This window comes from Chlorocebus sabaeus, chromosome 20 (assembly GCF_047675955.1).
Source record: "Chlorocebus sabaeus isolate Y175 chromosome 20, mChlSab1.0.hap1, whole genome shotgun sequence".
Lineage (NCBI taxonomy): Eukaryota > Metazoa > Chordata > Mammalia > Primates > Cercopithecidae > Chlorocebus > Chlorocebus sabaeus.
Genome location: NC_132923.1, coordinates 7,752,074 through 7,778,561, shown reverse-complemented (window position 1 = coordinate 7,778,561; position 26,488 = coordinate 7,752,074). Strand labels below are relative to the sequence as shown.

At 45.0% G+C, this 26,488-nt stretch overlaps 1 protein-coding gene, 1 non-coding gene and 1 pseudogene across 6 annotated transcripts in view; 2 read left to right on the top strand and 1 right to left on the bottom strand.

Moving 5' to 3' along the window:
• Nucleotides 1-11,523, bottom strand: part of ASH1L (ASH1 like histone lysine methyltransferase) — a 220,747-nt gene extending 209,224 nt beyond the window's left edge. The window contains exons 1-2 of one of the 5 annotated variants that reach the window (XM_073008291.1): nucleotides 11,505-11,523; nucleotides 10,592-10,728 (exon numbers count right to left, since the gene is read on the bottom strand). The gene's annotated coding sequence lies outside the window, so the exon portion shown is untranslated. Of the gene's footprint in view, nucleotides 1-3,537; nucleotides 3,623-10,591; nucleotides 11,182-11,203; nucleotides 11,257-11,504 lie in introns of those variants that run through there. The other 4 variants (XM_007976839.3, XM_037997809.2, XM_037997810.2 and 1 more) reach the window with 4 other exon arrangements.
• On the top strand, nucleotides 10,738-12,590 carry LOC119624278 (uncharacterized; annotated as a pseudogene).
• Nucleotides 12,591-24,956: 12,366 nt separating this feature from the next.
• LOC119624569 (U6 spliceosomal RNA) lies at nucleotides 24,957-25,065 on the top strand. The gene has a single exon (XR_005240733.1). It is a non-coding gene; the product is annotated as a U6 spliceosomal RNA (small nuclear RNA).
• The last annotated feature ends 1,423 nt before the right edge of the window (nucleotides 25,066-26,488 follow it).

The following is a 26,488-nucleotide window of genomic DNA, read 5'->3' as shown; positions in this document are numbered from 1 at the left end:
TTGTCTAAGAAAAGTATGTGAACATATTTCCATCTTCATTTGATAGAAGAGCTCTAATTACAAAGGCCAACCTTATATAGCACTGAAGACACAGGAAATCATAAGAGAACGGGTTGAAAATTTACCAATCCAAATTACAGTGCACTCATCCTGCTGTGTCATGTTTTCATATGTTTCTAGATGATCTCCCTCTACCTAGAATGCCCTCTCTAAGTCTGAATGTCTCACACTTATCCTTTAAAACCTGGCTCTTCCCACTTGTAGGAAATCACCCTAACCTTCCCTTTCTCACCACAGATTTAATAACTTCTCCACCTTGGACAAAAATATTACATAGTATGCATCATAGTATGTTTGTTAACATAGGCATATGTATTACATAGTTTTACTGTAATGTGTTTGTTAATATGTTCCTCCTATTAGAATTTTTTTTTCTTTTGATAGGAAATCTCGCTCTATCACCCAGGCAGGAGTGCAGTGGCAAGATCTCGGCTCACTGCAACCTCTGCCACCCAGGTTCAAGCAATTCTACTGCCACAGCCTCCTGAGTAGCTGGGACTACAGGCGTGTGCCACCACGCCTGGCTAATCTTTATATTTTTAGTAGAGATGGCATTTCACCATGTTGGCCAAGCTGGTCTCGAACTCCTGACCTCGTGATCTGCCCACCTCAGCCTCCCCAAGTGTGAGCCACTGCACCCGGCCCGAGGTTTTTTTTTTTTTTCTTTTTTTTTTTTTTAAGACGGAGTCTCGCTTTGTTACCCAGGATGGAATGCAATGGCGTGATCTTGGCTCACTGCAAAACGTCTCCCGGGTTCATGCCATTCTCCCGCCTCAGCCTCCCAACTAGCTGGGACTACAGGTGCCCACCACCGCGCCCAGATAATTTTTTTGTATTTTTTAGTAGAGACGGGGTTTCACCATGTTAGCCAGGATGGTCTCCATCTCCTGACCTTGTGATCCGCCCACCCTGGCCTCCCAAAGTGCTGGGATTACAGGCGTGAGCCACCACATCCGGCAAATTTTTTTTTCTTTAGAGACAGGGTCTCACTGTCACACAGGCTGGAGTACAGTGGTGCGATTACAGTTTACTGCAGCCTCAATCTCCCAGGCTCAAATGGTTCTCTCACCTCAGCCTCCCAAGTAGCTGGGACCACACTTGGCAAAAAATTTTTTTTTTAATTTATGTATTTATTTTTTGTTTTGGAGACGGAATTTCACTCTTGTTGCCCAGGCTAGAGTGCAATGGCACAATCTCGGCTCACTGAAACCTCTGCCTCTTGAGTTCAAGCAATTCTCCTGCCTCAGCCTTCCGAGCAGCTGGGATTAAAGGCATGTGCCCCCATGCCCAGCTAATTCTGTATTTTTAGTAGAGACAGGATTTCTCCATGTTGGTCAGGCTGGTCTCAAACTCCCAACTTCAGGTGATCCACCTGTCTTGGCCTCCCAAAGCGCTGGGATTACAGGTGTGAGCCACCAAGCCCAGCCTGAACTTTTTATTTTTTTAGTAACCAGGTCTCCCTATGTTGCCTAGGCTGGTCTTAAACTCCTGGGCTCAAGCAATCCTCCTGCCTTGGCCTCCCACAGAGCTAGGATTACATCTGAGATTTAAAAAAAAAAAAAAAAAAAAAAACACTGTATGTCTTTTCCCTACATCTAAGCACAAAAATGGGTATAGTGGAAGCACTGGAAAAATGTTTGTTAGTGGAAGGAGGAATGAATGAATACAAAACAAACAAATGAATGGCTTGTTAAAGTAAATTAAACTCAGCCAGGTGCAGTAGCTCACACCTAAAATCGCAGCACTTTGGGAGGCTGAGGCGGGCGGATCACCTGAAGGTCAAGAGTTAGAGATCAGCCTGGCCAACATGGTGAAATCCCATCTCTACTAAAAATACAAAAATTAGCCAGGCGGGGTGGCATGCACCAGTAGTCCAAGCTACACAAGAGGCTGTGAAACAGGGGAATCACTTGAACCCAGGAGGCAGAGGTTGTAGTGAGCTGAGATCACGCCACTACACTTCAGCTTTGGGGACACAGTGAGACACCGTCTCAAAAAAAAAAAAAAAAAAAAGGAATTAGAGTCTGACCTACAGTTATTTGACTTTCTTCCTCTTAAATACACAGGCCAGTGCAGTGGCTCACGCCTCTAATGCCAGCAGTTTGGGAGGCCAATGCGGGCGGATCACTTGAGGTCAAGAGTTCAAGATCAGCCTAGTCAACATGGTGAAACCCCATCTCTACTAAAAATACAAAAGTTCATTGGGCACGGTGGCTTGCACCTGTAGTCCCAGCTACTCAGGAGGCTGAGGCAGGAGAATCACTTGAACCCAGGAGGCAGAGGTTGCAGTGAGCCGAGATAGTGCCACTGCACTCCAGGTCTGGGTGACAGAGCGAGACTCTATCTCAAAAAAAAACAAAAACTTAAACAAATAAAATTAACTTAAATCTCTAACTCATTGTGGTTTAAAAAATGACTGCTCTTTTTCCTTTGATCTTTTTCATCTAAACTTTAACTTCCAAACATGTGCTGTCATTTAGTTAGATGAAATATCTACTTATGTGATATATGTATCCTCCAGTCTTCGAAGACCTTTATACTGTAATAATGTTTACCCAGTAATCATTAAACATGATTGATTCATGACCCCCACCCCCAAAATTTTCTCAAATGACAGCATTATCAGTGTCTTCTTTCAAAGACAATTTTTTAAATTCTCTCCATTCAACTCTCCTAAGTTTTTATCAGCAAATATTTAAACTCTGGAGTTTTTAATTTCAGAGTGCTGAATTTAAGAAACTTTGAGGAATGTGTCCTCCACTTTTTTTTTTTTTTTTTTTTTTTTGAGACGGAGTCTCACTCTGTCGCCCAGGCTGGAGTGCAGTGGCCGGATCTCGGCTCACTACAAGCTCCGCCTCCCGGGTTTACGCCATTCTCCTGCCTCAGCCTCCCGAGTAGGTGGGACTACAGGTGCCCGCCACCTCCCCCGGCTAATTTTTTGTATTTTTTAGTAGAGACAGGGTTTCACCGTGTTAGCCAGGATGGTCTCGATCTCCTGACCTCGTGATCCGCCCGTCTCGGCCTCCCAAAGTGCTGGGATTACAGGCTTGAGCCACCGCGCCCGGCCGTCCTCCACTTTTAAAAAAATGTTATTTATACCAAGAAACCATGATATAGCTACCTTATAATCGAATACACTGTCTTCCTACAGTCTTAGGGCAAATAAAACTGAATGAGAAGAGTCAGATATGTTATCAAGTGTGGAAAACAGATTGAACAAAATGTATAATCAGAAGATTAAGTCAAAGATTCATGACTTATTTACTGTGGGACTATAAGATATAACAAAAATGATGAAACTTTCACTACTGATGAAACTCACATGCATCTGAGTTATAACTATCAATCTTTTGCGGTAGGAAAGAATATATTTCTAAATTCTACTGTATTAGCAATCACTTAAAATCGTTACAGTCTCATTCACCTTCATAACTTAATTGTAAATGTACTTCCTTTTTCTACAATGTTTGTACTCACCGTGATAACCACACTGTGACATGGTTCACATTTCAGTATGCAACATATGCAATGGTATGGACTTTCAAATGTCCACAGAGAATGCCTACAATTAGAATTTCAAAGTTTAAAACAACGTGCATTTCATTCTCTTCAATAGCAAGTTGATATTATCCCAATTTCAGCTACTGTTCAACATCACCAGGGCCATTTGATTTCTCTGTGATGACTGGATCCCACTGGAAAACCTAGGGACTAAGGCCAGGCACGATGGCTCATGCCTGTAATCCCAGCACTTTGGGAGGCCAAGGCGAGTGGGTCACCAGGTAAGGAGTTCGAGACCACCCTGGCCAACACAGTGAAATCCCGACTCTACTAAAAATACAAAAACTAGCCGTGGTGGCGCACGCCTGTAGAAGAGAGACTGAAGCAGAAGAATCACTTGAACCCAGGAGGTGGAAGTTGCAGTGAGCCAAGATCATACCACTGTACTTCAGCCTGGGCAACAGAGCGAGACTCTGTCTCAAAAAAAAAAAAAAAAAAAAATGAAAATCTGGGAACTAAAAAGTAGAAAACATTTTTTAGCATCTTATTGCTATGACTAAAAAATTGTTAAGAAACCCTTTATTTCTCTCTTGTACATTTGAAAAAAGCTGATAAGCTATTCTGAATAACATAGGAACTGTTCTAAATGTTCAACGCAAACATCGAAAGCAATGATGTGAACTATTTACCTCATTTCTTCTTAACTGGCAAAGGGAACTCCCTATTGATAAGTAATATGAATTAGAAGTAGATGGTGTGAGTAGTTTAGTTCCAACTATGATCAGATACTTTAAAAGTTAATATAAACCTAACTACGAAGAAGTAATTCCTCACTTAACAATGAAAAGAATGTAAACACTTAAGTATTTATGGATGAAATTACATAATAACTGGAAGATTTGCTTTAACATAAGCAAGAAGGGAAGCAGGGACGGGGCTAGTAGATGTGGAAACAGTGTGGTAACTGTGTTGATAACTGTTGAAGCTGGATGTTGAGTACATGAAGGCTCATTATGCTATTCTCTTTATTTATATATATGTTTGCAATTTGCCACATTAAAGAAATAAAAAGCTGACCGGCCACAAAATGTGGCTCACATTTCTCAGCACTTTTGGAGGCCAAGGTGGGAGGACCACATGAGCCCAAGAGTTCAAGACCATCCTGGGCAATATAGTAAGACTTCACCTGTAAATAAAATTTAAAAATTAACCAGATGTGGTGGCACACACCTGTGGTCCCAAACACTGGAGTGGCTAAAGCAGGAAGATCATCTGAGCCTGGGAATTCCAGTATAGTCTGGGCAACACAGCCAGACCTCAGCTCTAAAATCAGCTCTAAAAAAATATATATTATATATATATATATATATTTTTTTAAAGACAGAGTCTCACTCTGTCGCCCAGACTGGAGTGCAGTGGCGCGATCTCAGCTCACTGCAACCTCTGCTTCCCAGGTTCAACTGATTCTTCTGCCTCAGCCTCCCGAGTAGCTGGGACTACAGGCACAAGTCACCCATGCCTAATTTCTTACATTTTTAGTAGACACGTGGTTTCACCATGTTAGCCAGGATGGTCTCGAACTCCTGACCTCATGATCCGCCCACCTCGGCCTTCCAAAGTGCTGGGATTACAGGTGTGAGCCATGCGCCCGGCCAAAACATTTTTAAATGAACAAAATTGCCCAGGTGTGGTGGCTCATGCCTGTAATTCCAGCAATTTGGGAGTTTGAAGAGGGAGGACTGCTGAAGTTCGAGACCAGTGGGGGCAACACAGTGAGACTCCATATCTACAAAAAAATTAAAAATTAGCCAGGTGTAGTGGCATGTGCCTATAATCCCAGTTACTTGGGACAACGGAAGGACTGCCTGAGCCCAAGAGGTTGAGCACATAGTAAGTTATGCTCGTACCACGGGGACTCTAGCTCGGGTGACACAGTAAGACCCTGTTTCAAAAAAAATCTTTTTTAGTTAGATGGAAAAAAGTATACAACCTTGGTATCAACTTGTGTCTGAGGGCAAATGACTAAAGACTATGAAAAGCAAATATAATACTACAATGAAAATTTCATAGATTTCCAAACATGAAAACTTAGATATTAGTGAAGAAAATACAACTCTGAAATAGCAATAAGATTATTGGTTAAATTTCTGTCATCACTAGAAGTCTTTTTTTTTTTTTTTTTTGAGACAGTCTCGCTCTGTCACCCAGGTTGGAGTGCAATGGAACAATCTTCGCTCACTGCAAGCTCTGCCTCCCGGGTTCACATCATTCTCCTGCCTCAGCCTCCTGAGAAGCTGGGACTACAGGCACCCACCACCACGCCCGGCTAATTTTTTTTTTTTTTTTTTTTTGTATTTTTAGTAGAGACGAGGTTTGTGTTAGCCAAGATGGTCTCAATCTCCTGACCTCGTGATCCACCCACCTCAGCCTCCCAAAGTGCTGGGATTATAGGCGTAAGCCACCACGCTCGGCCTAGAAGTCATTATTTTAAAATTAATTTTGATAAATATCACATTCTGCCAATTACAGGCCTGATGAGGCAGGCACTAAAAAGGCGATTTGTAAAACATGAAAGACTGTTATCAACTATGATGACAAGTAATAAGAAAATCTAGCCTCTTCATATGAAAAAATATAAATGAAAAAACACTACTAAAACTAATTTTAAGGAAAATGATAACAGAGACTAGCAGCAACAAAACAAAAATGAACTAGTTGCATTTCCACCTCTTGTGGCACCCAGGTTTAAAATACTACATACTGCTGAAAAGTCTGGCCTAAGCAGATCTCACAACAGATTATAGTGATGCTGTATACCACCTTTAAAAGACTCAGATCAATACACATAACTTAAATAGCAATACAAAGTTATTTTAAATGGAGAACACCACCACCACAATCTCACACACGGTAAGACTTCTCCACTGTGTGCTTCCACGTTATCTTGGGCAGAAATGAAGGTGGCCAATTCAATATTAATAAAGCATGGAGGAAGACTCAGAATAAAAGCTTAAGTGGAATTCCTAATACTGTAAAGACAAAGTACCTAGCAAGTTGTTAAGAAGTGATGTGCCAGGCGCGGTGGTTCACACCTGTAATCCCAAGCACTTTGGGAGGCCGAGGTGGGTGGATTACTAGAGGTCAGGAGTTTGAGACCAGCCTGACCAACACGGCAAAAACCCCATCTCTACTAAAAATACAAAAAAAAACATAGCCGGGCGTGGTGGCACACGCCTGTAATCCCAGCTATTGGGGAGGCTGAGGCAGGAGAATCACTTGAACCCAGGAAGCGGAGGTTACAGCGAGCTGAGATCACGCTGTTGCACTCTAGCCCGGGAGACAAGAGCGAAACTCCATCTCAAAAAATAAAAATAAAAAAAGTGATGTGCTGTATTCCATTTCAGAATACAACTCAAGAGTAGAACATGAAAATCCTTTTCCTTTTTTTAAAGAGACAGTGTTTCGCACTATTGCCCAGGCTGGAGTGCAGTAGCACCACCATGGCTCACAGCAGCTTCCAACTCCTGGGTCAAGTAATTCCCCTGTCTCAGCCTTCAGAGTACCTAGGACTACAGGTGTTCATGCTAATTTTTTAACTTTCTGTAGAAATGGGGTATTCCTGTGTTGCCCAGGCTGGTATCAAATGCCTGGGCACAAGAGATCCTCCTGGCTCAGCCTCCCAAAGCACTGGGATTATAGGGATGAGCCACTATGCCAGGCCCCCGGCCCCCTTTTTCTTTTTTCTTTTTTTTTTTTTTTTTTGGAGACAGAGTCACTCTGTCGACTCACTGCAACCTCCACCTCAGGGATTCAAGAGATCCTCCTGCCTCGGCATCCCAACTAGCTGGGACTAACGGCACATGCCATCACACCTGGCTAATTTTTGTACTTTTAGTAGAGACAGGGTTTTGCCATGTTAGCCAGGCTGGTCTCGAACTCCTGACCTCAGGTGATCCATCCTCTTCAGCATCCCAAAGTATTACAGGTGAGAGCCACCATGCCCAGAGACATAAAAACCTTTTTACATAAACGTACTGTAGAAATACATCCAAAAACAAGGTAAGGGATATAAATGACATTTGCCTTCTTTTCAAACCAATAGTTCCTTTATACAAAAACACTAGATGAGGCCAGGCGCAGTGCCTCACCCCTTTAATCCCTGCACTTTTGGAGGCCGAGGCGGGTGAATCACCTGAGGTCAGGAGTTCCAGACCAGCCTGACCAACATGGAGAAACCCTATCTCTACTTAAAATACAAAATTAGCAGGGCGTGGTGGCACATGCCTGTAATCCCAGCTACTCGGGAGGCTGAGGTAAGAGAGTCACTTGAACCTAGGAGGCAGAGGTTGCAGTGAGCTGAGAGAGCACCATTGCACTCCAGCCTGTCAACAAGAACAAAACTCCATCTCAAAAAAAAAAAAAAACACCAGATGACACAAAATGTATTTTTTTAAAGTACAAAGTTGTATACAGAGTGTAAACACTTAATGCTTATTCAAAGAGTAAGTAGTGGCAAAAATTCTTTGCAACTGGGTAACAAAATTTCAACTTCTAGGAATGCTTCCCTCTTCTATGTCGTTTTGAGAGCCGCCACCATCAAACACTTCACAGACTCAAATGAATTAGCATCTCTTCAAGCACAGAGACCACATATTATTCATTTCTGTGTCTCCTGCATAGGGCTAACTCAGTGTTTGTTATAACTAAGCTAAACTCCAAGACAGGAGCTTCAAATCACCTCAGGCCCAACCCAAAACTGAAAAAAGACAAACCCACTTCTCAGAGTTTAGGAACAAAAATATACTGACAAAGAACAAAGCCACAGATACTTTGTGCTACATTAGCTTCCCTTATCACCAAATTCAGAGTTGGTTACTAACACTGCAGAAATACATTTGTGACGATAAAAAGAATACATAAAAAACATAGATCCTAAAGCTCTCCTGTCAACATGTTCAAATACTATCATAGACTCCTTCACCTTAAACGCATACTAACATCCACACACCTGAACAAAGAAAATGAAAGGCTTTCAAATGAGACCTAAATATAAATTGGCTCTATTTCATTACACTTTAAGTTCCTAAAATCATACGTATAAATCATGTGATTGTGCTTATGCTCATCTTCTAACTTGAGGGCCCAGTGTCTTTCATCAGAGTCTCAGAAGGATAAATGACCCCCAAAAACTTTTAAGAACCACTAATCTAGCCTATCAAGAAACATCCCATTTTCCAGAATAATACAGTTAAGCTGGCTTAGTTCATGCACTCTTCCCTCATATTCACAGAGGGGATTCTTACTATATGAAATCAATCTTTCAAAGAATTCCTTCAGCCCAGCCAAGAAGTTCCAACATTCACAGGTACATATATTAACAATCACCAGAACCCAAAAACAGTTCTCTGATTTTAATTCCACACTGCTTCACTCAACTTAATATCTACCACTGTCAAAACAACTCCCCTCAGGTTGTACCCAGGCTATTTACAGAGATTATCTGTAAATAATCTTCACCCCAAGGCATGGACGATTTATTGAACAGGCAGTCAACAAATACTTGTTGAATGAATGAAAAAGGATCCTTCCTCCCACGGATTTCAAGTTAAGCTGTCAGCACCCATGCAGCTGCTCTGGTAGAGGTTAAGCTGTGGAAGCCTTCTCTCCCTCACACATACAACCTCAAGTGTCAGAAATGCTCTGCTTCCCCCATAAACAAAATAATATAGCCATGGATATGCATTTCATACAGGTCAGACCGGGCAAGGACATCTACTTTCCACATACATATCTGACACAATCGGTCTCCTCTAAATACAATCCAACCAGTCATATGTGCTCCTATCTTTCCAACATACTCAGATTTGCCGACAAAGACTTCCTGAGGCACCATGGTATGCTGAATATACTGCTGCAGTAGTAGTGAAAATATGGGAGGTACAGTCTCAACTTTGTCACCAATTTAATATGCGGCCTTGGAGAAGTTCTCTCCTTATGCCTATAACTATTTTGTAAAATGGAAGAAAGCATCCTACCATTTTCACAGAGATTTAGTATCACAAAGAAACTGAAAGCGCTTTCTTATTGTATTTGTAAACTATTACTATAAACCCGCGACAACGAATAAGGTCACCCATTCTTTACAGCTTTGTAGCAATGATTCTGTTAAAGATATTTTGGGCCTTCACATTTATACAACTCACTCTAACCAAAGGCACAAACTATTAAGACCACAACTGGATATGCCAAGTTTTTCCCCGCCATGACCTCACAGACACATGCTGTATAGAACACTACCACTGCCACTCTTTCTCAGCAAGTAACTAGGGGCTCCCAATCCCTAAAATACACACACACATCAACCTGCAAGGAACCTCCCAACATTTATTCAAGAAATAAGCTAACTTACAAGGGGAACTCCATTACACTTACACAAATACAGGCAAACTCTTCCGGGAACACTTTCCATCCTCGCATACACACACCAACACAGCCGCTACACATCAACAGACCATCTGTCTTCTAGACCAAAAACACCTCTTTCCATGTACAAACTAATCAGTGACATTTATTAAACTTACAACACTGAGATCATCCTGCCGTTCCTACATACCGTTCAACGCGGCAGGGACACCACAGACCTTGTCACACAGGTAAACTCCCCTCTCAGGATCGTGTCCTCGACCACTCTTATCCCTTAATTAAACACACACAAACTGGACTATGGGGGAGGCTCCGATCATGCCTACAAACACAAACTAATCTGTCAGGGGCACAGACGACTCCGCCTCCACTCGCTTACTTTCCAGCCCCCTCCGGGAGTCCGCCTGTCAGGGACACCCCTTCACCCCGCCTGGAGGGACTTCCCGGTAGGCTCAGGATCCCCCTCCCTGCTCTCCCCTCCCCCATCTTCACCACTGCTCTCCCGGAGGTCCAGGTCCGGGAGATGACAGTGGTTCCCAGGAAGCCCAGGATTCAATCGCTGAGAGAGTGCTTAGGCCCGAAGGCCTGCCCAAATCGTTCTACTCACCGTGTCGGAGGCCGAGGCCGAGAGCGACGAGAGTGCAGGGAAGTGGGGAAGAGGGGGTGGCCGCCAGGCTCCTCCGCTTCCCTGGGTCCACGGCGGATCCCTCCCGCTTGTCAGGAGGCGGCCAGCGGGTAAGCTGACTGGCGGAAATGCGAGAGAGGAGAAGGGAAAGGTGGAGGCTAAAGGGGGCAAACTGAGGGGAGGCGGGTCCCGCAACCGAGACTGGGATCGTCTCCCCTCCGCAAAGCGAACCCAAAATGGCGGCGGGAGCGGCGGCGGCGGCGGCAGCAGAGTGGCGGCGGTGGCGGCGGCTGCTCCTCCAGAGGGAGGGAGCGAAGGGCGCCTAGCGCCCCCCCAACCTCCCACTCCTCCCTCCTCGCGTTCTTCCCCACCGTCCCCCGCTCCGCCCGACTCCGGCCGCGTAGCGCGCACGCCCGCCCGCAAGCGTACGAGTGTCTATGGGCTAGTCGCTGGCTGCTCCCACCAACCACCACCTTCGGCCGCCCAGCGCGCCAGCCAGCCCGTACGCGCTCACCCACGGGAACCTCCTCGCCCAGTCCCCCACTCCCCCTCAGGCCCTGTCAAGCCGGCTCCGGCGCAGGCCCTCACGCGTACCTTAAGCGGCGCGAGCCCAAGCCTCCTCCTCCTCCTCCTCCTCCACCTCCTCTTCTCTCCTCCCCCCTTCCCCGCCCCCACGGCCACCAGCCGCCGCCGCCGCCGCCGCCGCCACCGCCACCGCCGCCAGCCCCCCCAACCCTCCACCCCTCGCGCGTGCGCCTCCCACAATCCCCCCCGCGGGACTGTTCCATTCCTGTCGGCTGCAAGGGCAGGAAAGGAAGGGACGGGCAGAGCGGGTCGGGGCTTGACGTTTGACTGGAATTGCGAGAGTGGCGGCCCGAGCCCCACGACAACCTACCTCCCTAGGCTCGTTGCCGCGGCGCTGCGGCTCGCCTCCCCCTGCTCCTCCTCCTGCTCGAGACCGCGGAGAGCTGATCGAGGGCTGCCTAGCGCCCCTCTGCCGGCCGGTGGTTGGAGGCCGCGGCGGCTGCGCGTTGAGTCGTTTCCTGCCGGATGACCTGAGCCTACTTCGCAGTCGCAGGACGAGTGCTTTGGAGCCGGTCCCAGGCGGTGTGTCCCGGTCTCCTAGCCAGGAGAACTGGTCCTCGACTCACGGTGAGGGAATGGACCGACACGGGGGTTGTACCGCTGAGGAAAAGGAGCGGGACTCCGGACCTCCAGGAGGTAGGGAATGAGGCCAGTAGGACCGGCGCACCTCCGGGGGGATTCCTTCCGGACGCTGAGTTGCCAGCCTGAGACCTGAGGAAGATCGGCATGATGGTCTGCTTTTTGTTGTTGTTAACCCGCCTCGGATTTCTCGAAGTTCACACCACCGTCCATATGCGATGATGTTTGTTTGCCCTTGACGCACTTAACTCATGGATGGTACTTCTTCAGCCTCGTTAGGCAGGCTGATGATAGAGGATGAAGAAACCATGTGTTTCTCATTCAGTTCTGGACTCAGTCTCCGTTTTCTTCCTTCAGCAAGTTATTTTTCTTAGTTTCTTATCAAAAAGTGTACATAAAAATTAGGCAATTCCAAACATGCCTCCAGGGTTGATGTGTGAAATAATAATATATTAAAATGGAATTAGATCCTAGGCATAGGGCAAGTGCAGAATATTGCCGTGTTGTCATTTACAGTTGTTGATATCGATAAGGTTTGTGGGTGTAATTGGTAGTGTTCTGTCCCTCCAAGTCGTTAATAAAACAAAGCAAACATAGACCTGTTAGGTTTCTGTGGCTACTGAATATTTGTTTCTCAAAACACTTGACTGATATTTGGTAATTGAATGCAGCAGAAATACAGACGATTAAAGTCCACAAATAATTCCGAAGTTTACTTGATCTAGTAGTTTTTACCTTTACCCAAAGGGTAAAGCAGAATAAATTACCGGAAGGATCTACTTGGATTTCCCTTTCTTTCACATTTGTGGACTCCTGGGGATACAGGAAATAATTCAAAAATGACTGTTCAAAAGCCCATGCAAGGCCAGGCGCGGTGGCTAACGCTTGTAATCCCAGCGCTTTGGGAGGCCGGGGTGGGCGGACGACCTGAGGTCAGGAATTCGAGACCAGCCTGCCCAACATGGCGAAATCCCCTCTCTACTAAAAATACAAAAATTAGCCAGGCATGGTGGCAGGCGCCTGTAATCCCAGCTACTCAGGAGGCTGAGGCAGGAGAATCGCTTGAACCCGGGAAGCGGAGGTTGCACTAAGCCGAGATTGTGCCATTGCACTCCAGCCTAAGCAACAAGAGCGAAACTCCCTCTGAGGAAAAAAAAAAGCCTTTGCAACCTCCAAAATTCAAGTAGACAGTCTCAAATTTCCGCTTTAGGATATGTGGATTAAGTGTTGTTTACTTGTTTTGTTTATTTAAGGTAAAGAGGAAAGCAGCCTTAATTACCTCTTTGTATGTTTTCTTAACCAAGTCCTACACTTTCATGGAGCCCACTTGTTTACCAATCTTTTGTTAGTTGCATACGTACAAGTGTCTTATGCTACCAACAACTTTTTTTATTTGAGAGCAGGGACTATGTCTACTACTTAATTTACATAAAGCATCACAGGCTAGTGCAAAGCAAGTCACAGAAATATTGAAATGAGGCTGGGCATGGTGGCTCACGCCTGTAATCCCAGCACTTTGGGAGGCCAAGGTGGGTGGATCACGAGGTCACAAGTTCAAGACCAGCCTGGCCAACATAGTGAAACCCTGTCTACTAAAATTACAAAAAATTAGCCGGGTGTGGTGGCGGGCACCTGTAATCCCAGCTACTCGGGAGGCTGAGGCAGGAGAATCGCTTGAACCCGGGAAGTGGAAGTTGCAGTGAGTGGAGATTGCACCACTGCATTCCAACCTGGGCAACAATGCAAGACTGTCTTAAAAAGAAAAAAAAAAAAAATCCAAAAAAAATTAGGTGGGCATGGTGGAGCACCTGTAGTCCCAGCTACTTGGTAGGCTGAGGCAGTAGAGTCGCTTGAACCTAGGAGGGAGAGGTTGCAGTGAGTCAAGATCACGTCTTTGCAGTCCAGCCTGGGCGACAAGAGCGAAACTCCGTCTCAAAAAGAAAAGAAAAGAAATATTGAAATGAATGTTAGATACTTAAAATACCAAAAGAGAAAGGCAATTAGCATTTGTGGACTACCATGCCAGGGGAATGCGTATTCCTGTTTAATCCTTACTATAAACAACACTTTGAGATAGATAATCTTACCCTCATTTTACAGAAGAGAATCCTGAGGCCCAGAGAAGTCCAGTAACAATCTTTAGTTTGCCTGTCTCTTAAAAACATTACTTTTTTCACTACACCACATTTTCTTCAAAGTAAAATTTCTCATCAGCAGCATAATTGCTGTGCTTCAAAGAAAAAAAAAATGCCTTTAATGGAATTTCACTACACCAGTGTATAGGGAGAGTTACTTACATATGGTCTCTGTGTTAAAGTAACTTTCAGTAACTATAATGATCAATGAATTATCAGCTACATATAAGCAAATGAGATAGGATTCTGTTTTTTCATATATGCCCCAGAGCCAACTAGAGACTAAAATATATTAAGTGCTCAATGAAATGACCTCACTGAATGAACAAACCCTGAATTATTTGAACCAATGAAGTTAGAATAATGGTTTCCCCAAGGATATCCACTTCTTAATCCCTGAAACCTATAAATATATGTTACATGACAAGGGAAAAATCAGGATGCAGAGGGAATTAAGGTTGCTAATCAGCTGACATTAAACTAAGGAAATTATCCAGGAAAGAGCGCTCTGCAATGGCCCTCTTCAGTTTTACTTCTGTAGCTGCCCATGCTTGTGCTCTTTTTCAGACAGTAGCTGAAAAGCATGTAAGCTGCTAGCACCATAGAAATCGGTCGAAGCTCCCTTTCTTCAAATTGGATACTTGTCGTAATACCTGTAGTAACCTCTTTGAATGCTCCAACAGTGCCTTCTTGTGTGTGATCACACATTAATATTTAGTTTGGCAGTTCCGCTAGTTTGACATCCAGGAGTTTCTTCTCCCTCACTGGTACAGCCAACTCCATCTTGGGGTCCTGGTCTGATACAAACTTTTAAAATGAGGTTTCAGGCTGGGCACAGTGGCTCATGCCTATAATCCCAACACTTTGGGCAATTAAGGCAGGAGGATTACTTGAGGCCAGGAGTTCAAGACCAGCCTGGTCAACATAGCAAGACGCCATCTCTACAAAAACTAAGAAAAATTAGCCAGGCCATGGTGGCATATCCAGGAGTTTGAGGCTACCATGAGCCATGATCACACACCACTGCACTCCAGCCTGGGCGAGCGAGCGAAACCCTGTCTCTAAAATGTAAAACAAAATAAAGTTAATTTTTTTTTTTAACTCTTGAGACAGAGTTTTGCTCTTGTTACCCAGGCTGGAGTGCAGTGGCGTGGCTCACCGCACCCTCTGCCTCCCGGGTTCAAGCAATTCTCCCGCCTCAGCCTTCTGAGTAGTTGGGACTACAGGCGTGTGTTACCATGCCCATCTAATTTGACTAATTTTTGTATTTTTAATAGAGATAGGGTTTCGCTACGTTGGCCAGGCTGGTCTCGAACTGCTGGCCTTAGGTGATCCACCTGCCTCAGCCTCCCAAATTCCTGGGGTTATAGACATGAGCCACCGTGCCTGGCCAAGAGTCTTTAAAAATATTGGCTAGGTGTGGTGGCTCATGCCTGTAACCCCACACTTTGGTAGGCCAAGGCAGGTGGATCACCTGAGGCCAGGAGTTTGAGACCAGTCTGGCCAACATGATGAAACCCCGTATCAACTAAAAATACAAAAAAATTAGCTGGGCGTGGTGGCGGGCGCATGTAATCCCACCTTACTTTGGAAGGCTGGGGCAGGAGCATCACTTGAATGCAGGAGTTGGAGGTTGCAGTGAGCTGAGATTGCGCCATTGTACTCCAGCCTGGGCAATAAGAATGTCTAAAAAATAAAACCCTGTCTAAAAAATAAAATAAAATAAAATAATTTATCTTTTATTTTATTTTATTATTATTATTATTTGAGATGGAGTCTCACTATTGCCCAGGCTGGAGTGTAGTGCCACGATCTGGGCTCACTGCGACCTCCGTCTCTTGGGTACAAGCGATTCTCCTGCCTCATCCTCCCAAGTAGCTGGGATTACAGGTGCCTGCCACCACGCCTGGCTAATCTTTGTATTTTTAGTAGAGATGGAGTCTCACTGTGTTGGCCAGGCTAGTCTTGAACTCCTGACATCCTCAAATGATCCACCCCGCCTTGGCCTCCCAAAATGCTGGGATAACAGGCGTGCGCTACTGCCCCTGGCCTTTGTGTGTGTGTGTGTGTGTGTGTGTGAGGAAGTCTCACTCTGTTACCCAGGCTAGAATGCAGTGGCGCAATCTTGGCTCACTGCAACCTGCACCTCCTGGGTTCAAGTGATTCTCCTCCTGCCTCAGCCTCCTGAGTAGCTGAGATTCCAGGCACCCACCACCATGCCTAGCTAAGTTTTGTGTTTTAGTAGAGCCGGGGTTTCAGCATGTTGGTCAGGCTGGTGTTGAACTCCTGACCTCAAATGTTCCACCCGCCTCGGCCTCCCAAGGGTTTTTTGTTTGTTTATATTTTTTTATTTACTTATTTATTTATTTTGAGACAGAGTCTCGCTCTGTTGCCCAGGCTGCAATGCAGTGGCGCATTCTCGGCTCACTGCAAGCTCTGCTTCCCGGGTTCAAGCCATTCTCCTGCCCCAGCCTTCTGAGTAGCTGGGACTACAGGTGCCTGCCATCACGTTTGGCTAATTTTTTGTATTTTTAGTGGAGACGGGATTTCACTGTGTTAGCCAGGATGGTCTCCATCTCCCGACCTCGTGATTTGCCCGTCTCTGCCTCCCAAAGGCTGGGATTACAGGCGTGAGCCACCGTGCCCGGCCTTTTTTTTTTCTTTTTTTTTTTGAGACAGATTCTCGCACTGTCACCCAGGCTGGAGTGCAATGGCGCAATCTCGGCTCACTGCAACCTCCCCCTCCTGGGTTCAGGCAATTCTACTGCCTCAGCCTCCTGAGTAGCTGGGATTACAGGTGCCCACCACCATGCCTAAGTTTTTTTATTTTTAGTAGAGCAAGGATTTCACTATGTTGGCCAGGCTGGTCTTGAACTCCTGACCTTATGATCCACCCGCCTTGGTCTCCCAAAGTGCTGGGATTACAGGCGTGATCCACTGTGCCTGGCCAGTTTTTTGTTGTTTGTTTTTTGTTTTTTACGAAAATGGGAACATAAATTCTTTGGATTTGAGATTCTGTTGGATTTTGGAATATTTGTGTTATACCTGCTGTTTGAACATCTCAAATTTGAAAATCTGAAACCTTGGCCGGGCACGGTGGCTCAAGCCTGTAATCCCAGCATTTTGGGAGGCCGAGACGGGCGGATCACAAGGTCAGGAGATCGAGACCATCCTGGCTAACCTGGTGAAACCCCATCTCTACTAAAAAATACAAAAAACTAGCTGGGCGAGGTGGCGGGCGCCTGTAGTCCCAGCTACTCGGGAGGCTGAGGCAGGAGAATGGCGTAAACCCAGGAGGCGGAACTTGCATTGAGCTGAGATCCGGCCACTGCACTCCAGCCTGGGCGACAGAGCAAGACTCCGTCTCAAAAAAAAAAAAAAAAAAAAAGAAAATCAGAAACTTTAAGTGTTAACATGAACACCTTAATAAAGTTTGGACAGTATTTCTTTTATAAACAATATTATTGATATTGCTAACTATTAATGTTAGAAATGAAAGTCGAGAAAGATAATTACCTGCAACGTTAGCACCCAGAAATACCCAATTGTGTTGGTATTTGTTTTCTTTTAAGTTTTCATTTTTATGCGTCTCCACCTCAGAACCATAATCTAAATTTACAGTTAAATTCATAACAATACCTCAGTGGTGTACCATTGAGTCCTAAAATTCTAGAATGTTAATCCCAGTCGTGTGTGTACACTAACATTCCTTTTGTGAAGTCTTTTGAAACCTATCAGATACAGCCTGGAGTCCATTTTGCTGAAGAGTATCTAGAATATCTGCTACCCTAAAAAGCAATCATAGTCCCTTCCATAGTAGTTTAAGTTTTAAATTGTTCACCGTTGAGTAGTGTGATGAAATTTTGCACCACCCTGTCCTGGATGTGAATCAACATAACCATGCCGTGTGTGCTGCCCATCGGTTAGTCATTGACATCATCAGCTTTTGACATCCAACTGTGGACATCGGCATGACTCAGTGATTCAGGATCACCCAAAACAGATGATCCCCCTTCTTAGGCATAGTCAGAAGGTCAATAGTAGCTACATCACAATTCCTAAGTCATTCACTGTATCTAATCTTGTAAGCGTTTTGTCATCTCACATCAACACAAGAAGGGTGAGCACGGTACAATGAGATATTTTGAGAACGAGAGAGACTATATTCACATAACTTTTATATGGTATATTGTTCCGTTTTCTTATTGGTTATTGTTCATTTGTTACTGTGCCAAATTTATAAATTAAACTTGATTATAGGTATATACCTATAGGAAAACTGTGTGTGTGTGTTTGTGTGTGTGTTTATTTATTTAGTGATCAGTACTCTCTATGGTTTCAGGCATCCCCTGGGAATCCTGCAGTGGGATCTCCCGAGGATAAGGGAGGACTACTGTATTTCCTTCCTTCTTGCTTTCTCCATTGCAGAAGAGCTAATGCAGCTTTAAAAGCTGGGGAACTTTAAAAAGTATATATTGCGTCATCACTTGCACTGTTATCAGAATCGTAAACTACGTGCATATTTCTAGCAAAAACACCTATAGGTACAAGACTGAGGTTGGCCAGACATGATGCTCACGTGTAATCCCAGCACTTTATGGGACGCTGAAGTGGGAGAATTGCTTTAGGCCAGGAGCTAAAGACCAGCCTGGGCAACATAGACCCCATCTCTATAAAAAAGTAAAAATTAGCCTTTCATGGTGGTACATGCCTGTAGTCCAGGCTTGTCGAACCTGTGGCACATGGGCCTCATACAACCCAGGACTGCTTTGAATAGGGCCCAACGCAAATTGATAAACTTTCTTAAAACATTATAAGCCTTTTTTTTCTTTGCGATTTCGTTGTTGTTGCTGTTTTAGCTTATAGCTGTTGTTAGTGTTGGTGTGTTTTATGTGTGACTCAAGACAATTCTTTCAACGTGGCCCAGGAAAGCCAAAAGATTGGACACCCCTGCCGTAGTCCAAGCTCCTCAGGAGGCTGAAGGCAGAGGATCGCTTGAGCCCAGGAGTTCAAGACTGCAGTGAGCGATGATACCACTGCACTCAAGCCTTGGAGACTGCAGGGACCCTATCTCAAACCAAACAAAAAAACCTGAGAGCTTGGAGAAGTTAGCACTTTTGAAGTTTCTGATAATCAGTAAATTTCAGAAATGCTTTACTTTTATAGCCCTAATGTTGCTGTAGGAATCCAAACCTGGGGAGATAGATATTTTTTTTTTTTTTTTTTTTTTTTGAGACGGAGTCTGGCTCTGTCACCCAGGCTGGAGTGCAGTGGCCAGATCTCTGCTCACCGCAAGCTCCTCCTCCCGGGTTTACGCCATTCTCCTGCCTCAGCCTCCGGAGTAGCTGGGACTACAGGCGCCCGCCACCTCGCCCAGCTAGTTTTTTGTACTTTTTAGTAGAGACGGGGTTTCACCGTGTTAGCCAGGATGGTCTCGATCTCCTGACCTCATGATCCGCCCGTCTCGGCCTCCCAAGAGATAGATATTATTAAGATGAGAAAATACAGTGTAAGGAATTCTGCTTTTTCTATCTGAAATTATGAAAACAATGAAATTACTCTTTGTGGCTTGGCACGGTGGCTTACACCTGTAATCCCAGCACTTTGGGAGGCCAAGGCGGGCAGATCACTTGAGGTCAGAAGGTCAGCCTGGCCAACATAGTGAAACCTCATCTGTACTAAAAATACAAAAATTAGCCAGGCATGGTGGCAGACGCCTATAATCCCAACTTCTTGGGAGGCTGAGGCAGGAGAATCACTTGAACCCAGGAGGTGGAGGTTCAGTAAGGCGAGATCGCGCCACTGCACTCCAGCCTGGGCGACAGAGTGAGACTCTCTCAAAAAACAAAAAAGAAATAGTCTTTGTGAACCAAACTTTTCCTATGGGACTCGGGATTTAGGACAATCTCAACCTCAACATTGTTGACATTTGGGGATGGATCATTCTTTGTTGTGGGGGACTCTCCTGTGCATTGTAGACTGTTTAGCAACATACCTGGCCTCTACTCACTCGATGCCAGTAGCATCCCCCCCTCCCTCCTTCAGTTGTGACAACCAAAATGCCTCCAACCATTCATTGTCACATGTTAGGGAAGGGGACAAAAGTCCCCCGGTAGAGAACTACTAATTTAGAGAAAGATTACTGATCGTGAGGAACCAGTCTGGGTTTAGTAGAAAAGAAAGTCATGGCAGACTAATACATCCTTCTTGTTAGAATTCCTGAAATGGCTGGGCATGGTGGCTCACGCCTGTAATCCCAACACTTTGGGAGGTTGAGGCTGGTGGGTCACAAGGTCAGGAGTTCAAGACCAGCCTGGCCAAGATGGTGAAACCCCGTCTCTACTAAAAATACAAAACTTAACCGGACATGGTTTCGAGCACCTATAATCCCAAACTACTCGGAAGGCTGAGGCAGAGAATTGCTTGAACCCAGGAGACAGAGAAATTTTTTTTTTTTTTTTTTTTGAGATGGAGCTTTGCTCTTGTTGCCCAGACTGGAGTGCAATAGCATGATCGTGGTTCGCCACAACCTCCGCCTCCCTGGTTCAAGCAATTCTCCCACTTCAGCCTCCTGAGTAACTGGGATTGCAGGCATGTTTCACCACGTCTGGCTAATTTTGTATTTTTAGTAGAGATGGGGTTTCTCCATGTTGGTCAGGCTCGTCTCGAACTCCCGACCTCAAGTGATCGCCCGTCCTGGCCTCCCAAAGTGCTGAGATGACAGGTGTGAGCCACCGCGCCAGCCAAAAAAAAAGAATTCTTAGAATGGTAGATCAAAGTAATTCCGTTATTGGTATGTCCTCATTAAAGTTAGACATTTGATAATCTCACAGAGTGGCTTTTTGGAGAAATGTATACTGAATGTTTAATTGGTTGAATAACCATACCCAAAGGCTACATGTTAGCAAAATGGGTTGAAGTTCCCCTAACCATGGACATCTAGGCAGTGGTTGTCACTGTTGGCTGCACATTGGAATGAGCTGGGAAGCTTTAAAAATATTGATGTCCAGGTCACTATCAGAGGCTGATTTAATTGATCTGAGGCACACTCTGGGTATCAGAATTTTTAAACTATACCCAAGTGGGCCAGACACAGCGGCTCACGTCTATAATCCCAGCACTTTGAGAGGTCAAGGCAGGTGGATCGCTTGAGCCCAAGAGTTTGAAAGCAACCTAAGCAACATAGTGAGATCCTTTCTCTACGAAAAAGATACAAGAATTAGCTGGGCGTGGTGGCACGCGCCTGTAATGCTAGCACCTGAGAGGCCAAAGTAGACAGATCACTTGAGCTCAGGAGTTTGAAACTAGCCTGGACCACATGGTGAAACCCTGTCCCTACCAAAACAAAACAAAACAAAACAAAAAAACCAAATACCAACTGGCCGGGCGCAGTGGCTCACGCCTGTAATCCCAGCACTTTGGAAAGGCGAGACCATCCTGGCCAACATGGTGAAACCCTGTCTCTACTAAAAATACAAAAAGTAACTGGGCCTGGTGGCAGGTGCCTATAATCCCAGCTACTAGGGAGGCTGAGGCAGGAGAATTGCTTGAACCCAGGAGACAGAGCTTACAGTGAGCCGAGATCACGCCATTGCACTCCAGCCTGGGTTACAAAAGCAAAACTCCATCTCACAAAAAAATTAAAATTAAAATTACAAACTGTAGCCAGGCTATGCTAGGTAATCTTATCCTGTTAAATAGTTGTATCAATGACTTGAATGAAATTGATATGGATATATTTTTTCAAATTTATACCTTTTGCAAAAATTTTAAAGGGTAGGTAATATGTTGGTGATTTTAAAAAACAAAAAGATCTTCAGATGTAGAGTCTTCTATTGGATCCTATAACAAAAAGAAGACATTAGGCTGCGTGCAGTGGCTCACGCCTGTAATCCCAACACTTTAGGAGGCAGAGGCAGACATATCGCTTGAGCCCAGGAGTTGAAGACCAGCCTGGACAACATGGTGAAACCCCATCTCAACAAAAAACACAAAAATTAGCCAAGTGTAGTGGCCCATGCCTGTAGTCCAAGCTACTTGGGAGGCTGAAGACCAAGGGTTGAGGTGGAGATTACAGTGAGCCAAGATCACGTCATCACACTGCAGCCTAGGTGACAGAGCAAGACCTTGTCTCAAAAAAAGAAAAAGACGTTAGCAGAAAAACTGAGGAAATCCGAATAAAATCTATAGTTTAGTAAATAGTATTGTTCCAACTTTAATTTCTTAATTTTGATAATTGTACTGTAGTTTTATATATATACACACACAGTATATATATAACATTAAGGAAAGCTGAATGAAGAGTGTAAGAAAGCCCTTTGTACTACCTTTGCAATTCATCTGTAAGTTTACATTTGTTTGTTTGTTTGTTTGTTTGCTTGCTTTCAAATAGGACCTCACTCTGTTGCCCAGGCTGGAGTGCAGTGGTGCAATCCTAGCTCACTGCAACCTCGATCTCCTTGACTCAAGGAATCCTCCTGCCTCAGCCTCCTGAGCAGCTAGAACTACAGGCACAGGCATCCATGTTCAGCTAATTTTTTTGATTATTAGTAGAGATAAGATCTTCCTATGTTGCCCAGACTGGTCCTCCTTTTTTTTTTTTTTTTTTTTTTTTTTTTTTTGAGACGGAGTCGCTCTGTCGCCCAGGCTGGAGTGCAGTGGCCGGATCTCAGCTCACTGCAAGCTCCGCCTCCCGGGTTCATGCCATTCTCCTGCCTCAGCCTCCCGAGTAGCTGGGACTACAGGCGCCCGCCACCTCGCCCGGCTAGTTTTTTTGTAGTTTTAGTAGAGACGGGGTTTCACCGTGTTAGCCAGGATGGTCTCGATCTTCTGACCTCGTGATCCGCCCGTCTCGGCCTCCCAAAGTGCTGGGATTACAGGCTTGAGCCACCGCGCCCGGCCCAGACTGGTCTTCCTAAGTGCTGGGATTATAGGCCTGAGCCACCGTGCCCAGCCTCCACTAATTTTAGAAGTTTTTGTTTTGTTTTTTGTTTTGTTTTGTTTTTTTGAGACGGCGTCTCCTTCTGTCGCCAGGTGGGGGTGCAGTGGCGCGATCTTGGCTGACTGCAACCTCCACCTCCCAGGTTCAAGTGATTATCCTACCTCAACCTCCCAAGTAGCTGGGATTACAGGCACATGCCACCAGTCCCAGCTAATTTTTTTTTTTTTTTTTTTTTTGAGACAGAGTCTCGCTCTGCCGCCCAGGCTGGAGTGCAGTGGCGCGATCTCAGCTCACTGCAAGTTCCGCCTCCCGGGTTCATGCCATTCTCCTGCCTCAACCTCCTGAGTAGCTGGGACTACAGGCGCCCGCCACTACGCCTGGCTAATTTTTTTGTATTTTTAGTAGAGACGGGGTTTCACCATGTTAGCCAGGGTGGTCTCGATCCCCTAACATCATGATCCACCAGCCTCGGCCTCCCAAAGTGCTGGGATTACAGGCGTGAGCCACCGCGCCCGGCTCAGCTAATTTTTGTATTTTTAGTAGAAACGGGATTTCACCATGTTGGCCAGGATGGTCTCGATCCCCTGACCTCGTGGTCTGCCTGCCTCAGCCTCCCAAAGTGCTGGGATTACAGGTGTGAGCCACCATACCCAGCCTAATTTTAGAACTTTTTTATAACCCCTAAAATAATCCTATCAGTAGTCACATTCCATTTCTCCCTCACCTACCCTCTGGCAACCACGAGTCAATTATATAATTAATAAGCAAATTCTGGACATTTCATATAATTGAAATCATACTATATGTGGTCCTTTGCAACTGGCTTCTTTTACTTTGTTATCAGGGTTCATTCACGTCATATCATGCATCAGAACTTTGTTTCTTATTGCCAAATAATATTCCATTATATTGCTGTACCATATTATGTTTATTCATTTATCAGTTGATGAACAGGTGAGTTTTTGCCACTTTTTGACTATTACGAATAATACTGCCATGTACATTTGTGCACAAGTTTTATATACAGATGTTTTCATTTTTCTTCTATACCTGAGAGTGGAAGTGCAGGTCATATGGTAACTCCATGTTTTACCTTTTGAGGAACTGCTGGACTTCTCCAAAGTGGCTTCACTATTTTGAAATTCCAACAGCAACATATAAGAATACCAGTTTGGGGCCAGGCACGGTGGCTCACGCCTGTAATCCCAGCACTTTGGGAGGCCGAGGCGGGCAGATTGCCTGAGCTCACGAGTTCGAGACCAGCCTAGGCAACACAGTGAAACCCCGTCTCTACTAAAGTACAAAAAATTAGCCGGGTGTAGCATCATGCACCTGTAATCCCAGCTACTCGGGAGGCTGAGTCAGGAGAATTGCTTGAACCTGAGAGGCAGAAGTTGCAGTGAGGCAAGATTGTGCCGCTGCACTCCAGCCCGGGTGACAGAGCGAGACTCCGTCTCAAAAAAAAAAAAAAAAAAAAAAAAAAAAAGGACCAGACGCAGTGGCTCACACCTGTAATCCCAGCACTTTGGGAGGCCAAGGCAGGTGGATCACGAGGTCAGGAGTTCAAGACCAGCCTGGCCAACGTGGTGAACCCTCTTCTCTACTCAAAATACAAAATTGCCGGGCGCGGTGGCTCACGCCTGTAATCCCGGCACTTTGGGAGGCTAAGGCAGGCAGATCACGAGATTGGGAGATTGAGACCAACCTGGCTAACACGATGAAACCCTGTCTCTACTAAAAATACAAAAAACTAGCCAGGTGTGATGGCCGGCACCTGTAGTCCCAGCTACTCGGGAGGCTGAGGCAGGAGAATGGAGTGAACCCCGGGAGGCAGAGCTTACAGTGAGCTGAGATCGCACCACTGCACTCCAGCCTGGGCGAAAGAGCAAGACTCTGTCTCAAACAAAAACAAAAAACAAAACAAAACAAAACAAAATTAGCTAGGCATGGTGGCACACACCTGTAATCCCAGCTACTCGGGAGGCTGAGGCAAGAGAATGGCTTGAACCCAGGAGGCAGAGATTGTGATGAGCCACGATCGTACCACTGCACTCCAGCCTGGGTGATAGAGTGGGATTCCATCTCAAAAAGAAAAAGAAAAAAAACAGTTTTCTGCTCGCTTCAGCAGTACATATACTAAAATTGGAACCATACGGAGATTAGCATGGTCCCTGTGCAAGGATGACGCGGAAATTCATGAAGTGGCCCATACTTTCACTGGATAAAGAAAATGTGATACATATACACCATGGAATATTATGCAACCATAAAAAGGAATGAGATCATGTCTTTTGGAGTGACATGCAGAAAACTAGAAGCCATTATCCTCAGCAAACTAACACAGAAACAAAACCAAACACCGTATGTTCTCACTTATAAGTGGGAGCTGAACAATGAGAAAACATGGACACAGGGAGGGGAACAACACACACTGGGGCCTGTCATTGGGGGGTGTCAGGGGAAGGAGAGCATTAGGAAAAATAGCTAATGCATGCTGAGATTAATACCTAGGTGATGGATTGATAGGTGCAGCAAACCACTATGGCACACATTTACCTGTGTAACAAACCTCCACATCCTACACATACCCCAAAACTAAAAATTAAAATTAAATAACCACAGATCATCAATACTTGTACTTTCTCTTTTTTTGAGACTGAGTTCTGTGTCGCCCGGGCTGGAGTGCAGTGGTGCGATCTTGGCTTACTGCAACTTCCGCCTCCCAGATTCAAGCAATTCTCCTGCCTCAGCCTCCCAACTAGCTGGGATTATAGGCGTGTGCCACCATGTCCAGCTAATTTTGTATCTTTAGTAAAGACGGGGTTTTGCCATGTTGACCAGGCTGCTCTCAAATTCCTGACCTCGAGTGATCCACTTGCCTCAGCTTCCCAAAGTGCTGGGATTACAGGTGTGAGCCACCATGCCAGGCTAATACTTGTACTTTCTATGAGTAAAAATAAATGAGTTCTTTGAACCTCAAAACAAAACAAAAAAAAGAGAGAATCTCAGTTTTTCCAGATCCTGTCCAACACATACATTGTCAGTTCTTTTGATTTTAGCCATCCTAGTGGATGTGAAGTGGTATCTTATTGTGGTTTTTATTTGCATTTTCTAGATGACTGATACTGTTGAGCACCTTCTCATATGCTTATTGGCCATTTGTATAACTTTTATACTTTGGAGAAATGCCTACTCAAATCTTTTGCCTTTTTTTTTTTTTAAAATTTGAGGCAGAGTCTCACTCTGTTGCCCCGGCTAGAGTGCAGTGGTGCAATCACGGCTCACTGTAGCCTCAGCCTCCCAGACTCAGGTGATCCTCCCACCTCAGCCTCCTAAATAACTGGGTCCACAGTGGCACACTACCACACCTGGCTGATTTTTTAGATTTTTTGTAGAGAGCAGGTCTTATTATGTTACCCAGGCTGGTCTCAAACTCCGGGCATAAGCGATCCTTCTGCCTCAGCCTCAAAAAAGTGCTGGGATTGCAGGTGTAAGTCACTGCACCTGGCTCTTTTGCCCCTTTTTATTTTATTTATTTATTTATTTAATTGCTTATTTTATTTTATTTATTTATTTATTTTTTTTTTTTTTTTGAGACAGTTCACTCTGTTGCCAGGCTGGAGTGCAATGGCGTGATCT